The sequence below is a fragment of the Protomyctophum bolini genome, assembly GCF_963924005.1.
Source record: "Protomyctophum bolini genome assembly, chromosome: 1".
Taxonomy (NCBI): Eukaryota; Metazoa; Chordata; class Actinopteri; order Myctophiformes; family Myctophidae; genus Protomyctophum; species Protomyctophum bolini.
The window spans coordinates 13,403,608-13,409,023 of record NC_137862.1 but is presented as its reverse complement, the minus strand read 5'-3'; positions in this window follow the sequence as shown (position 1 = coordinate 13,409,023).

The following is a 5,416-nucleotide window of genomic DNA, read 5'->3' as shown; positions in this document are numbered from 1 at the left end:
ACCGAGTGTTACATTCAGATATGCAGCCTTTTTGCTGCGGAACTGTTTGTTTACTTTAGTGTTGGATTTCATTTTCAGTGTTGTACAGGAATAAAAGCTATATTTCAGGGTGGGTGGAGAGAGGAGGGTGGGTGCATTAAAGATACACATAGAAAAATATTCATCCCCCTCTGTGTAAAGTGTAAGCCTATTGTCACCCCGTAGCGCTCAGAGGACATGGAGACAAGGCCTGAGGTGTGCCCTGGCCGACGCAGGCATTACAACACTGGTACAAAAGACCTCGACTACATGCAGACGCCTACAGAGTTGAAAGAGAGAAGAGAGAGAGAGAGAGAGCAAGACAGAATGAGAGAGAGGGGGAAGGAAAGAATCGCCTGATGTCCTAAGTGGATAACAGCAGCTCCTGCTATGCAGCAGCGGAGGCGCAGAATAATTTAAACCAGCTACCTCTCCTCCGCGCCTCTTCCCTAACACCCCCCCCCCCCCCCCCCCCAAAAAAAAGAAGAAGAAAAAAGGCCACCCCTCTATTCTTATGTTAACACGGCTAAAGGGGAGTGGGCCACCCAGCAGCAGAAAGAAGAAACTTAAGTCCATGCTTCAGGAAAAATAATCCATTTCTCTCTCCTCCTTCCTCCCCTCCCTCGCTCTAATGTAACTTTACTCACACACACACGCACGCACGCACGCACGCAGAGACAGGGAGAAAGAGCGAAAAGGGGAGTGCAGAGCTGTGGCAACACCAATAGGTTTACTGTGCCTTTAAAGCATATTACTTTTCACAGAGTTTGAAGAATAATAAACCGGCTGCTTAACTGGGCTATTTTCCCTCTCGGGTTAATGCCATGCAATGGGGGGGGGTTCAGGGGGGCGAGAAGAATGTGAAAGTCTTTAAATGCAGAGTAAACACTGCTTTCTTTGTTGATTGTAGACTTCTGTTGTGTTTTTTCTTCGTGAATCTCACTCTTTTTTCTCATCTCTCTCTCTCTCCATCTATGTCTCTCCCTCTCTCTCTCTCTCTCTCTCTCTCCCTCACTCATTCCATATCAGAGGGCCCGGCTGTTGTGTTTGTTCTCCAAACAGCACATCTGAGGTGCACACACCTCGCTGACATTTTATAGGTTCAAATCCCCGAGAATGGGGGAGAGCGAGTCATATTTTATACAGGCGGTTTATTTTAACGGCCGCTTGTAATTAACGCAGCATGTCCTATCTCCCAGCCATCTACTATGCCAAGGTCTTTATTTAAACAACTTTATTGTGAAATGTTTGCGTTCTCAGCGTTCGGGCCGGGGCCCACACACAGAATATTATTTCATACTTCAAGAGAGTGGGGTGTGTGTGTGTGTGTGTGTGTGTGTGTGTGTGTGTGTGCGCGTGCGTGCACTTTTGGAAGAGTTTAAGCTCTCGCGGTTATTGTTTTTGATTACGGCAAGAGTTTTAAAATGAATCAAGCCCACTAACTACACACACACACGTACACGCACACACATCTACACACGCGCACAAACAGACACACGTTGGGGAATCGAGTGTTGAAGTCGAACCTGTTTACAGAACGGGGGTGCGAACCTGGGGCCTTTGCCTGGGCCAAATGTACATTCTCCACATGATTTATGGGAGTAAGATCACACTATTTATGTCTAAATGAGAGCACTTGTTTAACGCCGCTGCTTGGGGGCTTCTTTTTGGAGTGCGTGTTTGTGTTCATACGCACTTTAATGGAATTTGATGGGGAGATTGAGTGTTTACGCTTGGTCAAAATGACCCAGAGTTAACACGGCACGTACTCTCCACAGATGCAGAGGGACTTACTGGCAGGCTATGAACGGGGCAAAGCAGAACATATATGTATTCTTTACCGTATCGGAACCTGGTGTCAGAATCGATGTGTGCAATAAGGCCTGCGTGCATTTCCACGGCTTGTTCGATCAGTCAGTGGAGCCCTTCTTTTCATTAATTTATCATAGAGCATCAAATGAAAAGTTAAGATCTACTAGCCTTTATACTCTCTGAGGCATTTGAAGACGTATTTGATATCTGGGACTGGGTTACCTGGGAGCCACACTAGGAGCTGTGATGTGGATAGCATGGCGTTCACTGTAAGGCTACACCGTAACGTTTTTAATCTGTGTCAGATTAGGACCACAATGGAAACAAGTCCCCAGGACATTTTTGTTGTCGTTATCCTTTTACCGTATAGCTTTAACCACATAAACCCATACGGTGTCTATAGCGGAGTCCCTCAGGGCTCTAAACTGGTGGCGTTTCTGTTTTCTCTCTATGATGAGTGTCTTCGCTGAAAATAGACCATCGACAAGCTTGTGAGGTTGTCGATCAACTCGTTTAAGCAAGTCTTCCCAGAAAACGGATGGGTTTAAAGTGCACCACGTGCTATTTAAATTTCTGATGATAAAGTATTCAATCAATCAATCAAAAAGTCACTCTACATATCCGTCAGCTGTTTTGTTTTATCTGACTCCAACTTTGGTTATTAAATGCAAGACACACTGTCAAGTAAATGATCACTGACTGAGCATACTCGATCTCCTCCTGGTGTTTTAGGTTGGATTTGATATGCAGAGAATGTATAACGTTTCTTAAAATGACATTCCTGAATCATTAAAATGTATATTATAAGCAATCACTACAAGTGCAGCTAAAACGTATAGGCTAGATATAACACAATATGTGATATGATATTATACATAATGTCCTAACACTTTCTGGGGCACTTTTATAACTAATCATAATCACCATATAAGCTACTAATCATCTGTTTGATAAGGATGAACTAATGAATTATTTTATTTACTGTAGGTGTCATGCCACCTCGTGGCCCATCCTTCATGGGATTATATGACACCTTTTCATACAGTTACAATTATTCAGATACACTCATAAGAGACTCATTCTCACTTATGAAGATTACAATATAACAAAGGATTGGTGCGTCACCTTTCTATCACACTTATAGTTTCCTTCTGAAGTGTTACATTGCAATGTAAACTAGAAAAAATAATTCACTCATACATTAAAATAAATTAATCTATATTGCTTAGCAAACTGGAAGCAAGATTCCTGATGAAGCCGATTGATTTGACATAATGGCTTGTTTGTGTGCCGCAAAAAACAATTATGTTCTTGTTGTGGTATACCATAGCTATATAAAACGTGTTTGTTTTTGTTTTTATGTATTTTTATAAGGGACAGTCACACAAAAACATTTTCACCTGCTATTTCACCACTGGGCAGTACAGCAGAAAACCTGTCATACTGATATGCTATACTATATATACTCATATATTTCGTGGACAGCCACTGTCCACTAAATATATGAGTGCTGCAAAATAGGCTGGGAGGTTCAGATGCTGTCCACATTTCAAAGATGATTTATGCCTCATTTCACCCGACTGTAGTACGAAGAGACGGGTATTGAGACATAGGTCATGGTCAACTTTACAAATGATCTATCTGTCCCTACTGTATATGTCATTATTAGCATCTGGATGATAGTTGTGGCTTAATAATGTTCCTAACAGCAAGTACAGTCAGTAGTGTACCTACAGACAGTACCATAACAGTGTTTTTTGTCATTGGGAAAATGTCATGTGAAGAAATGTTATTTTGGCTGTGATCTTGTCTGTGATCTAAGTGAGATCTACGTTGTTAACAAGAGTGGGTTTGAATTAATTTTTGTTTAACCTTATCATCAAGTCCAGAAGAGTCATAATTGAATTCAGTTTATTCAAAGGTTATTGTTGATGTTCAGCTAACCCTTTTATTTTGCAAAAGGTTTTGATGATATGTACAGTATACTCCACTGTACTTTGGGCAGTGGGAGGTTGGGAGGTTAAAGCGGTGTTGCCGCATCGATTCCCCGGACCGTCAGGAGAACTATGGGTGGGGAAGTGAAGTCATCACCCGCTGAAGTGCCCTTGAGCAAGGCACTGAACACCAAACTGCCCCAGTGGCCAACAGTATAAAGACTGTGGTTGTACTGGTCCCCTCCGGGGGTGTGTGTGTGTGTGTGTGTTGTGTGTGTGTGTGTGTGTGTGTGTGTGTGTGTGTGTGTGTGTGTGTGTGTGTGTGTGTGTGTGTGTGTTTATGTGCAGGGCTACCCTGGGTAAATAAATAAGAAAGAACTACATATACTAGTAGTTGAGTAGGTATATAATAGGTGAGTTCTGATCCTAGTCTTAATCTCCCCTCCATTCTAATTCTGAACACAGCTGCACATGGGGATTCCTGGTGGCTCACCCAGTGCACAGACAAGAATGAATGTCTCTCTCTGCTATTCGAAATAAAGCACAACATGCCCAACATACATCTTAAAGAGAAAAATAATAAGATTCAAATATTTTCCCAGATTTCCCTTGTTTTCCTAATTGAGCACCACGTAGGCCCGAGGCGCACATCAAATTATCTACCATAGCAACTAACATGGAAAGCTTTTTGTGCTTTGCTGCATTTGGATTTTACACTAAAACAGTTTACTAATTATAAACTAGTAGTATTGTCAAATCAAATAGGAAATGGTCAGGCCACGTGGAGACTACAGTATAGTATTAACTGAGACTCATCTGTTGAATAGCTTGTCTAAAGAATGTAAAGGTTTGGCCAGTGGCTGTTGGTTCGACAAGGGTCTTGTTAAATGTACGGCCTCATTGAGGTCGACCCCGTCTCAGACAACATTTACAATGTGGCAGATGATTTATGTCACGGATCTAGACAGTTCTGAGAAGATCAGATATATGAAACACAACACACAAGGGCTAAATGGGAGATATTGTATCGACTGTATCATGAGACAAAAGGACCCGTTTCTGACGTTGTCAATCCAATGCTGTCGAATGCTTTTGCCACTGCTACTGTAGCTTTCCTCTGTGACCATATAGGAGTGAAGATAGCTTTACCACATGAACCCTATAGCATCCCTATTCTGGGCATGTGATAAGGCCAACATAGGTGAGGACACAAGAAAAGCCAGTCTACAAGTAGCCGACCCCTAGGGGACACTGGTCAACAAATTAAGTTGTTAAAATGAAAGGGGGGGGGAAACCCACAAGTGCTCTAAACAGCAAATGTGTGTTCAATGGATGAATTTCCCCCCAAACATTATGTTTTATGGGTTTTTTTTACATTCTTTTTTTGGGGGGGGCTTTGTCAACTTTCACTTAGTATAGGTATACTGGGGGAGAAGGAATCTTTTACCACTGCTGCCTAAAAAATAAATAAAAAAGAAAAGGCGGGTGATATCATAATGTGAAACGCATATGCAAAAACATTCCAATTTCCCCCTATGGGTAACGGCGAGAAGGAGGACGAATCTGCTAAAGCATTTGAACCGGACCGAAAGCGACACGCTCACAGCGTAATATTTACCTCGGAGTTGATGGAGCGGTGTGTGTATACAGTA